Genomic DNA, 12,534 nt, shown 5'->3' on the forward strand with positions numbered 1-12,534 from the left:
TTGGATACTGTGTGAATGACGTATATACATCAAACAAACATTTCACATGTGTTATTCTTTTATATTAGGCAACTATATTCATATAACATACCAAGATGTTTGTATACACACATACATATTGCACGGTTTTTTTTATTTACACACACCAAAAAATCAAATAATAAGTGGATAAAGAACCACATCAAACATTATTGCTGAGAGTATTTTAATGCAGAATTGACTATGAAATTTTTCATGTTATTTTTGAAAATATTTATAGTGATACTGAAACTCAATTTTTCTTCGACTTTAACTAATACATCAGCTACCATTCCATTTTCTGTCGTCCGTATTCAGTTGGCATTTTGGAAGTGCGTCGTTCTTGGAATCTTACACAATAGCTAGGAATTATTTAATCTTTTGTGTAGAGTTTGTTTTTGTGTATTGATTGCAATAGCTTCAAATAATATAACTGGTCTGCCCACAGTATACCATGTTTTATAAATAAGGGAGCCGTTCTTAAATCTTACACTTTACCATAATAATTTTCAAGAGACCGTAAAATCTTTTTTTAAGTATAACAAGCTTGTTGTAATTCGTTTTTGTATTGGTACCCCAGACAAGTAAACCGTATGTAAGTTCGGAATAGAAAACATAATAAGAAAGAGTTCGCCTTAGCTAGACTGGTATAAGGTGGGTTACCCTGTACAAACATCGAACTGTGCGCGCTAAATCTGAAATGAGATAATTATTATGCGTAGTCCACTTTAGTTTACTTGAAACCATACCCCGAGAACTTTTTGTTTTTCAGCATGTTTATATAGGTTTTCTTCAAATTTTAGCACTACGTTTCTGTACAATGGTTTGTGTAAATATCGCGTATGTAGTTTTGGAGGCATTTATTGTCAGCTTGTTCTGTTTTATCCATCTGGATAGATAAAAAAGACATGCATTGGCATCGAGTTCAACTGCTGCAAGGTTATGGGAGGAAAAAATATATTTGTGTCATCTGAATACATGATGACGTCAGAGGCACCAGAAATAGAGCCAATATTATTTATATAGATGATTAGTAATAGTGACCCAAGTATGGAGCCCTGAGGGACGCTTGGCTTTATTTTTATTTCCGTTGAAAATGCTCCGTTATTCTTTACAAGTTGAAAGCGATCACATAAGTACCTTCTGAGAAGATCAAGAGCAATGCATTGGAGTCCGTACCTGGATACTTGTTTAGTAATAAATCGAATTGTGTAGATTCAAAGGCTTTGCTGAGGTCTAGAAACAGATCAAGCGCATCTTCCCCATTCTCCATATTTTCGATGCTATTGTCTTTGATATTTACTAGAACCTGCTCAGTTGATTTGTGCTTTCGAAAACCATATTGCTTTTCGGCTTTTCAAAAAATACCAGGAGTCTTTCATAAATAACGGCTTCAAAAATTTTTGATATTGTGGGAAGTACAGATATAGGACAATAGTTCGATAAGTTGTTTACACCACCCCCTTTATAGATCGTAGTAACTTTCGCAGTCTTTAACTGGCTTGGAAAAATGCCGTTTTCCCGAGAAAGATTAAAGATGTGACTAAGTAACCCACAAATTAACGGTGCAACTAATTTTATTTCAGCTGCCCCGACTGTGGGCCTGTTAGCAATGTCGCACACATGCTCTGCCGATGCCCCTCGTTACAGGGACCCAATCGCATCACAAAAGATGAATGGAGCCCTGCAATCCAGAGCTCAGAACTTTCACGTCAAACCTGGGCTGTCCAGAAAGCCCACGATGCGGCGGTTAGGCTCGGCCTGCCAGTCCCCACGTGGAAGTGGCCCGCAGCTCTGCCCTACGGCAAAGCTTCTCAGGACCTTGTAATTAAAGTTCTTTGTCTGTCTGGCTGGGCGTATTTCATCGATCACTGGTGCCACATTATTCTTTAATTGTTTTATTACATTTGATATCTCTACCGGGTCTGTAGGTTGCATGTCGATAGGAATAAAGATTGCATTTGCATTGAGAGCGCCATCATCATATTCTGTTTCACAAGAACATACAGAGGAACCAGCGATAATAAAGTGAATATTCATAGCATCAGCCAATCTTTCCTCGCACAGTGTTTCAACATTTATGGTAAGCTTTTTCCTTGAAGCGAGCGAGTTGATCACGACCGATATCTTTCTTTGGTCGTTGTAAATTCTTTCAAACGTTTTCTCTTAATATCGGTGATTTGCTTTTTGCAGATCGGACGTTAGGGCGTTTCGTTATTTTTTGTATAGTTCGAATTTATCAGGCGCCCGCGTGCTCACAAAGTCATGATATAACTTATTCTTTACTGTGATATGATAATATAAATCTGAGGTAATCCATGGTTTCCTTTGCCTTTTTTTATTTCTAGAAGATATTTTTACTGGAAACGTAGCATCACAGCAAGCTCGAAGCAACTTTATGAATGTATCATACGCATCGTTTACATTTTCCTTGCAATAGACGCCGTGCCAATTAATTACTTTAACTATATAAAAGGACGTTTCCCTCGTTTCGTCATTTATTAGTCGCTCAATTGTCAGCTGTTTAGTTGGTTGGCTGTTTCTTTCTGTAGCAAATGAAGCAAAAAATACAGGGAGATGATCGCTTACGTAATAGGAAAGAATCCCAGTTTAGGATTCGCATGGGTTTACATTCGAGGCACAAATATCTAGTACTGTTGCACTGTGCGTAGTAATCCTGGTTGGTTTTGTTATGTAATTTGTTAAACCGTAAGTGGAAAAAAACAAGTTCTAACTTGTAGGGATGCGCGACTCTCACGCGTCTCCTGATATGTTGTTTTCTCGCATAGCTCCCGTTTCCTGTAATCCGGCTTCGCCGCGTGGCTTGGTGCCAGCGGCAGTCAATGTGGTTGAAGCGCACTGCGAGATGGCGCGAGTGTAGCTCTGCTAACGCCACCTAACAGCAGGATTACTTGGACGCAGAAAGGTGAAGGCTCTTGCTCTTTGGCTAGGGGTCGGCGAGCGGCGCGGACGTTCCGCGCGTGCTCCGATGCATGCTTCTGCGAGACCTTTTCGCGAGGCCCCGCTCGAACGCGCCACCGTTCGCGTGACTGTACCTGCGAACGACTATGCGTTAATGTCCAGAATGGGGTCAACATATTTGCTCGTTATCCGGTCGCGGTGAGTCGGACTTCCACGATTCGTCGCTCGCCCATCGGCATGTTTTGTGGATAGCAACTCGGCTAGCAGGCCGAGTTGTCAATGAAAGGTGTCAATGAAAGTCAATGAAAGGTGAAATAAATACCCTTGCGATTGTTTGCAGCACTGTGTTGCCGTTCCTTTGTCCCAAGAGCACAGGTGAGAACCCCACATCTGGCTGCCCAACGTGGGGCCTCTTGGGGCATCAGACGATAGTTTTAACAGTTTTGCTTCGTTCGAGACCTTTGTTTGGACGGAAGCATAGAGCTAGCTTCGATTTTGATCGTTAGCGTCGGCGGCGTGCTTTCTTGATTGAGGCGACGGTGGCTGTAGTGTGTTTGAACTTTTCAACATGCTAAGCCTTTTCGCAAATGACTTCTTTAATGACATTCTTCGGTACGAGAGCCACGTGGTCTACATCCTAGGAGAGCGATCGAGGCTTAGCGTCCGCGGAGCAGTGGTAAGCCTGAAGCGAGTGAGTACGGAAGCCTCGTGAGTGGTCCCAATTTCTTGCGTAAATACTTTCTTCTATCTCTTTGACTCTGATGAAGTCGCGGCTCTGGGAGCAGGGTGGCCACGGGCCACGAGTGCCACTACGGGCTGACTGGTATTGCGGCCTGGCAGCGGGCGCTCCGACGCCGTCTGGGATGGTGGGCGCCGTCAACTCGGATGCTGTGTGCACCGAGCGGGGTAGCACCAACTAACAGAGCTCACGTCTCCTCGCGGCTGCCTGTTTTGCGCCAATTTTAGGTGGCAGTGTTTTTTTTTTGGATGCCGGTTTGTTGTCAGGGTAGCGATGCTTTAGGCATGAGGCTTTGCGACGCTGCCTGTCGCACGTGGAGGGACACAACCTGGTGTACCGTGGCGTTGAGGTGCTGCACTTTGTTCCCCTCATTCTAGTTAGCCTCGCACGAATTGAAACTACTCGTTGAAGTCAAGGAAACGAGCTTCGTTCACGTGAACTTAGTACCTGAGTAGCCTCCCGATCTTTTGCCAAGCGAGTTGAACATCGTACCACGTGGGTGATGCGGATGCAGAATTCGTCTCCCTTGCACTACTTTAGTGTTTGCCGAGTGCGTTGAGTGTACGCAGCGTGAGTGGAGTCATCCCTGGTTTGCTGCCACCTGCACATCATGGGCGCTGCTGCCCCGGACTACGATCGAGCAACCCCGGCCAATGATGATGATGTGGCCAGTTTGGCACAGCGACTTCGGCAGCCGCCTGTATCCAGCTAGCAACTCTCGGCGGCGGAGAAAAGAGCCGACGGTCACCAACAGCTACTACGGCTCTCGACAGCAGGGCGACTCGGCGAGAGCGACGCTTGCTCGTACCGATTACTGCGTCGCCGTTTCCGGAGGGCTGGCCTGGAATTGTGCCATTGAGTGTGCAGAGCTGCTGCTGTGACCAGTGGACTGGCGGTGTACCCAAGGACAACATCAGCTCGCATGTTATGGGCAGCGAGGGGACATTTCTTCGGCACGGCCACTGTTGCATGTACTACTTTTGTTCGCAAAGCAAGCGTTGATGTTAGACCGTGTGACATGTTTCGCCGGAATATGTAGTGAGATAAGGTTGGGGGAATGTGGGGATGCGCGACCCTCACGCGTTCCCTGAGATGTTGTTTTCCCGCATAGCTCCCGTCTCCTGTAATCCCGCTTCGCCGCGTGACTTGGTGACAGCAGCAGTCGGTGTGGTTGAAGCGCATTGCGAGAGATGGCGCGAGTGTAGCTCTGCGAACGCCACCTAACAGCGGGGTTACTTGGACGCGGAAAGGTGAAGGCTCTTCCTCTTTGGCTCGGGGCAACAAGCGGCGCGGACGCTCCGCGCGTGCGCCGATCCATGATTCTGCGAGACCGTTTCCAGAGGCCTCGTTCGAACGCGCCACCGTTCGCGTGACCGTACGCGCGAACGACCAGGCGTTAATGTCCAGAATGGGGGGAACATATTTGCTCGTTGTCCGGTCACGGTGAGTAGGAATTACGCGATTTGTCGCTCGCCCACCGGCATGTTTTGTGGATAACAACTCGGCTAACAGACATTAGTCTATGAAAGGTGCAATAAATACCCTTGTGATAGTTTGCACTACTGTGCTGTCATTCCTTTGTCCCAAGAATACAGGGGAGAACCCCACAAACTTTTTCGCATATGGGTCATCTGAAATGAAATCTATGTTGGCGTCACCTATAACGACACAAGGAGTATTAGGAGAAGTAGTGGTCTCAAGTAATGTGTCCAGAAATTCTAAGAATTTAATTTTATGCCCCTGGGGTCGACGATAAAGCGCAAAAATTAAGAATTTGCTAATGCGCATACTTAGACACTCAGTGTCTGCGGTCATAACTGATACGTGTTCAAGAATCTCATGAGACAAAACAACCCAAAAATAAATGGCTATTCCACCGCCTTTGTTCCCATCACGAAAGAGTTATTCTGAACGGTAGCCTGAAAAGTGTGGTGCGTGTGCTTTATCTGTTATCCAAGTTTGCGCAAAGATTAAAATGTCAATATCAGAAGACATGGACGAGAGCAAAACTGCAATATTATCTATTTTTCCCTTTATGATTCTGCAATTTATGTGTATTAGTGCAAACCCTTTTTTTGCATAACTCGCTATTAAATTAATTGATAGTAGAATATCTGCAGTTGTCGATCAGTTCAGCCATACGTAATATGAATAGCAAAAACAAACAATTTTTATCAGTTGAATAAACTTGTGAATATTCGCCTACTAAATAAATTACAAGCATGGTGTGACGCGTGCACAAGCAAACATCAGCATATTTCACTCGATGACCGCCTGAACTCGCTGTTAAAGCGCTGGAGTGAGAAATCGCGGGTGCAGCAACGAGCGAATTCGCCTTCGTGGTGCATCTCGCTTCAACGTGCAGTAAACGGCGAGAACACAGCGCACACAAAACTATCAGCACTCCGCGTCCACTACGTCCCCATGGCAAATCACTATCAACGTACGGCCCGCGCGGCCGCGCATTACGCAGCAGCCGCTGAATGGGAATGCCTCCCCCTCCCTCCCATCTCTCTGGTACCTTGCTCGCGACGGAAGACGGCGCGCTTCGTCCACGGTTTCGCCCCTTGTGCACGCAAGATTGAGCAGCTCGCCTGCTTTTACTCCCACAAACAACATACGGTGCGCGGCGACGAAGTTATCGGCTTTCAACTTTATAGGAAACATGGCGGCGTAGGCGACGACCCCGGGAGAACTGCACCTGGAGCATCTATCGAAATAAGCCACAATTACCTGCCATATTTAGGCACACATGCTGCTCAATCGAACAGGCTGTTTATATTCGTGTCCCATATGCAGCTGCAGCGAGCGAGCGACCATCTGAATCAGTACGTGCCCGTTTGGAGCCAGCGGCGGGTGCCGAATAAACCTTGTCAACCGAACAAGGGGGCAGCATTCTCAAAGTTATCTTTTGTTAAAGGCTCTTTCCCATTGGCTGGTCGCTTTTTGCTACTATGTCCGCATCAGAGTTTGCTCCAATTAGCTTTGCGAACAATTCTAGCGAAAGAGCCTTTTGTGAATACAGACCCAGGTGAACACGCGCTGTTTCTAATTTTGTTTTCGCTTTGATCTCTTAGCGACCAGGGCTGTAGGAAATGTATATACGGTTTTTACGGGAGCAAATGAGAACACCGTTAGGAGTTGTAATGTGCACGGTAGAGAAAGTGCTATAGAAAAGCACATTTGCTGTAATGGAGGATGATGACGCTATGTGACCGAGTTTTATAAAATAGGAAGTGGCCCCGAGACTCGACATTTAGAATTTTCTGGTGCATTTAGCCCTTCGAACGTACGTCCTGGATGCCTCAGCGCCATCTACATTTTGCGGGACGATCTCTTAATAAAAATAACGCTATTTTCCGAAAAGCCATCATGTTACTCTCCTCACTTCTCTACGCATAAATAACCTTTTACAGTTCAGGGGCCGCGGCGCTAAGCAGAAAACGGATCCTCAGCAAAGAATAGTTGGCAAAATGATGTCGTATACGTGTTGAAATGGCTCAATAAAGTTATACTGCCACGGAAAGTTGCTTACTATAAGTAAATAAATCTATGCTCCCCGGCCGCTCCGAGTACCTAGCGCCAGAGCAATCGGCGGGCAGCCATCTTCTATTCCTTTGGGAACGAAGCAGTCTTCGGCTATTCAGAAAAAAAAATCACTTTTTCTCGGCATATTAATGAGCTTTTGATGCGCACACGTCATTTCGGCGGAGTGAGTTTTCGCGGTTTTGTGACGTCGCGTGACCGACAGGCGAAGTGGGCGCAGCCCGAAAACATTTGGTCAATGGCAGAGCATTATGGCAAAAAAGGTGTCGATTTAGCAATAATTATTTTTCTTTCGATCGATCTAAAGAGGCATAATCAATATGCAGACATCACATCAGATGGGGCGTTTTGGGGGTTTTTGTGACGTCGCATGTGAGACAGGCGTAGTGGGGGTAATCGGAAAATTTTTTGACCAATCATGGGGCACCGATTGTAGAATTGTAGTAAAAAAGTTTGGAATAGGTTTACGTTATAGAGCGCCATATTTCGGCATCGCGTTTTTGACGTTCATTAATGAATCTTAATGGTTACACATATTGACACCCAATACGCAAATCAAATACGGGGTGGTCATGTTTAGGATTTCTAGAATCTTAAAATATTGCCTGTGGCAGACGGCCTAGTTCTTGTCCTTGAGATTGACTATACGAAGAGACGGACATTGCTAGCACGAGAAATCGAAACACATATTCACATAAGTTTAAACATTTACTAATTAGCTTTTAAATAGTAATTTACGACACACCTTGCAATTTACGAATTCTATCTGGCGAATGAGCAAGATATGTCCACATAAAATGAACCTCCAGGATGCATAATTTTCGAGATATTACTTCCCAAAATGTGGTACGAAATACATGGGCGTTCCAAGTACTTTTGGGCTGCAGTGCATAAAAGACCGTTTTGCCAAAGAAGCTAACGGAACAACACTGCATTTTTACGGCAGGTTTGACGGCGCATATCTCCAAACTGATGTCATTATGGATATTTACTCTAAATGGGGACGCCTTTTAACTCGCCGGCAACAATTTTTAAATTGCAATATGGGCTGTGGGGTAATTAATTAAGAATTAAATTTGTGTTTTTTATTAGTTCAATATCCGTTTGGAATTCTTGTGTAAGGAATGTCCACCTCTGTGAATAATCCCATAGAAGGACTAGAATTATGTGATCAGCAACAGGGGATTTTCGTAAATTCCGGGAAACTCATTAAATCATAAGCATATATATCTGTATTGTTTAAATTTATCAAAATATAAAGCACACAAAAGGGTAATGAAGAATTGCAAGACCACATGAAATAGACGATCACGGTCTCAGAAAATTGATCACGCTAATCGAGTAATAAAATTAGCCAAAGGTAGAAATACGCTTATTCGCAGTAAGCGAAGCCTCATGTCAATGGACGCAGTACTAAAAAAACTAGTTCTTACATTCTTGTTAATGATATGCTGAAAACCAAATAGCATTATTATTCCTTTATTTCACGGATTTTTTCAGAAAAATTCTGGTATGTGAAGTTCAGTTTCATCCTTAGGTCTTGCTGTGAGCATCCTAAATTGGCTGTCCACCGGACTGACTACGGTGCGCAGAAATACGTGAAAGAGATGTTAACGATTTCGGACGATCAAGAAATCTTCTTCGCAAAGAACATGTGTGTTGTCGCATGCATACAGACGCTACTCAGATAGCAGGAATAGGAATGGCTTTATTCCCAAAACGCGCGCTGTTTATCTAGGCACGAACAGGGGGTGTGGCCGTGACGTCATTCTATCACAACACTTCTGCCAGCTTTAATTTTCTTTTTAATTGTATCCCCAGCTATCTGGTTGCTTGCGTGTTCGTGTACTACGCCTTAAGGTTTCAGGAGTAGACTGCACTGGAACCTGCTCCGAGGTCTCGGGGCCGGACATCGCCTGGTGATCTTCAAGGCGCCCCGATGCTGGGGGCTTATGTGAAGATTGGTTTTGCAGTGTCTGATCGTCGCCCTGTGGACCGCCTGGAAGGGCTGCGATTTCTCAGGCCGCCATGAGGTCTGCTTGATCGAGCCGTCCTGGAAGTTGTAGGACTGAATGCGAGCTTCTGGCTGGCTGGTAATCCGGGCGCTTAGCTGAAACGATATGGTCGGCATGCACAAAACGTTCTTCACCCGCACTGTTTACGTGACAGCGCTAATACGGCACGTGATCGTGCCTGCTAACCAAAGAGGGTCGCCCGGACGAGTTCCTTTCATTTGAACCTCGTCACTTGCTGTGAACTCGCGCCATGTTGACCTTGAGCAGACAAAAGTGGGCTGGCGCGATTCAGTCTTGAACCGGTTACTCAGCTCCGGGTGCAGGAGGCTAAGACGTGTTCTTGGGGCCCATGTCAAAAACAACTGAGCTGGCGTAATCCCTGTCGATGCGCAGGGCGTGTTCCTGTACGAGAATAAAAACTGATCGACGCAATGCTGCATAGACTTGCCATGCTTTTTGTGTTCTCCAATTTGCTTTAGTAGGCTTTTCTTGACGGTTTGCACAAGTCGTTCCGCCGCCCCATTCGAAGCAGGATGATAAGGTGGAGAAGTGAGGTGGCGTATGCCATTGGAGGCAAGGAATGTAGAGAACTGAACACAAGTGAACTGCGGTCCATAGTCTGTGACGACCATTTCCGGTGGACCGAAACTTGCAAATATTCTTCGCAGCTCTTGCACAGTTGTTTCCGCTGTAGTTGTTTTCATGCACACAGCTTCTGCCCATTTGGAATAAGCACCTATCAGGACTAGTAGCCAGGATGAGTTTGCAAACGCGAAGTCCAAGTGCACTCTTTCCTATCGTTGTCATTATTGCGAAATGACCGGTCATCTGGCTCGGGCGTTCAAGAAAAAAACGAGAAGCGGTTAATGCCTTCAACGACAACGATGAAGAAGTGGAATAGTTGCAAGTTTTTCACGTTCAGCAAAGTGGACCGACGACTCGACCTTACCGAGTGCAAATGCACATTGCAGGTACGCCGGTGGATATGCAGATAGACACAGGAGCCGCTGTCTCGATTATTAGCGAGAGCGTCTTTTCGTCCCTGTCTTGTTTACAGCCACCAGTCAAAACAGGACTGCAACTTAGAACGTACGGAGGCGCCCCACTGGAAATTGTAGGGCAAGCGGAAGTGCCTGTGGTCTACCGAGAACAGCGCAAGACGTTGCCTGTCGTGGTTGTACCTGGGAGGAAGCCGTAATTACTTGGACGGGACTGGCTTGCAGAACTGAGGATTGACTGGAAGAGCGTATTCACGGTGCATAACGACGGAATGGTGGAGGAGCTGCTACGCAAGTATAGCGATGTTTTTTCTACGGAGGTAGGACTAATAAAGGGACTCAAGGCACAGCTGGTCCTAAAGGAAGACGTCAAACCAGTTTTCGGCAAGGCTCGACCGGTTCCCTTTTCCCTGCGGACAGCAGTCGAAGAAGAAACTCGACAGCTCGAACGGAACGGGGTCCTGGTTCCCGTGGCACAAAGCGACTGGGCTACACCAGTGGTCGTCGTCGCCAAGGCAGACAAGAAAGTGAGGCTGTGTGGAGACTTCAAAATTACCTTAAATCCTTGCATAATGACGGAGCATAATCCATTACCCTTAGTCGAAGACATCTTTGCAGTAATTGCGGAAGGCAAGGTCTTCACGGTCTTAGACCTGACCACTGCGTACCAACAAATAGAAGTTCACCCTGACTCTCAAAGACTGTTGACGCTTAACACGCACATCGGCTTATTTCAGTGCCTCCGCATGCCATATGGAATTTCCAGTGCCCCAGCCATATTCCAGTCGGTGATGAATCAAGTATTAAAAGGCGTGAAGGGCATTGCCTGCTATCTCGATGATGTCCTCATCACGGGAGCTTCCGAAATGGAATGTTTCGAACGCGTTGAAGCAGTCCTTGCTCAGTTTCGGGAGCATGGCGTTCGGCTCAAGCAAGAGAAGTGAAAGTTTTTCAAACACTCTGTCACCTATCTGGAGCATATTATTAGCGCAAGTGGAATTACGCCGTGCACGGGCCCAAGGAGTGAAGTCTACCTGGGGCGGCGTGTTTTGCCTAAATTGACAGACTGCACAGCTCTGGACAGTGTCTTCCATGTCCGAAGTTTGCTGGGGCCACCACACATGGCTCCTCGCAAGAATTTTCATTCTAGTCACGCCTGGATGTCCTTCGTGCAGCAATTTTAAAACCGGCGTAACAATCGCACGTGGCACAATTACGCGATTGCCCCAGGTCACGCAGTCTCGATCCAACGATAGTTCATGGAGTCTAGTAAAGTACGGTGCTAAATTTTCATCGGCAACTTTTGCTCGCCATCGATTTAATGTGAAGTAGACCTTCGATAGGACTGCGTCCTTCTTTGTTGCTTTCCGAATATCTTCAGCTGATAACGGCAGTTCGTCTGTTGCCGAGAAAAACTGCACGTAGTCACTGACGTCAGCTTCGTTCTTCAGCGGAATCCGAGATAATGCGTCTGCATTAGCGAGAGCCTTCCCTTTCCTATATACCCATTTGTAACGGTAGGCCGTAAGTAGCAGCATCCAGCGTTGCATTCCGGCAGCTGATAGTGCTGGAATGGGTTTGTTGTGTCCGAGTAAGCCATTTAATGGCAGGTGATCAGAGTATATAACCCTCTTCCATAAAAATATTTATGAAATCGTTTGATAGCGAACACCACGGCAAGCGCTTCTTTTTCTTCAGAAGGCTGGCTTGGATCGAAGCGTCGCTGAGGCCAGCCACGAACCTGTCTCGACGAGCATCGTCCAGAAACGGCCCAAAATCGCATCTTGCTGCCATATGGCGTAGTTCCACTGCAAATGCGGAAATTGTCTCACCTTCTATCTGGTAGCGGCGATTAAAGTTGAACCTTTCGGCGATAACTTTGCTTCCCGGAGAGTAGTGTTCTCTCAGGACTGCGACTATTCCATCGAATGATTTGTCTTCTGGATTCGCTGGTAGCAACAGGTCCTTCAGCGTTTTGTAGGGGCGTTTACCAATGGCCGTTATAAAGGCAGATTTCTTAAGGCTGTCATCTTTGTTTTGGGTCACTTTCCAGTAGTGGTCAAATCTTTCAACATAAGACATGAAATCTTCTTCGCCATCATCGACGAAAGGCTCGAAATCCAAAAATTTCGCCATTCTTGTTCTGCGCAATCTCGGCCTGGGCTTCGGATCCCATCTTCGTCGCCACTTGTTGTAGCATGCATACAGACGCTACTCAGATAGCAGGAATAGGAATGGCTTTATTCCGAAAACGCGCGCTGTCTATCTAGGTATGAACAAGGGGTGTGGCCGTGAC

At 46.1% G+C, this 12,534-nt stretch overlaps 1 protein-coding gene across 1 annotated transcript in view; it reads left to right on the forward strand.

Moving 5' to 3' along the window:
- The window catches only part of LOC142570702 (2-Hydroxyacid oxidase 1-like), a 147,675-nt gene that overhangs the window by 15,064 nt on the left and 120,077 nt on the right, over positions 1 to 12,534 (forward strand). The gene's annotated exons all lie outside the window — the stretch shown is intronic.

This window comes from Dermacentor variabilis, chromosome 2 (genome assembly GCF_050947875.1).
Source record: "Dermacentor variabilis isolate Ectoservices chromosome 2, ASM5094787v1, whole genome shotgun sequence".
NCBI classification, from domain to species: domain Eukaryota; kingdom Metazoa; phylum Arthropoda; class Arachnida; order Ixodida; family Ixodidae; genus Dermacentor; species Dermacentor variabilis.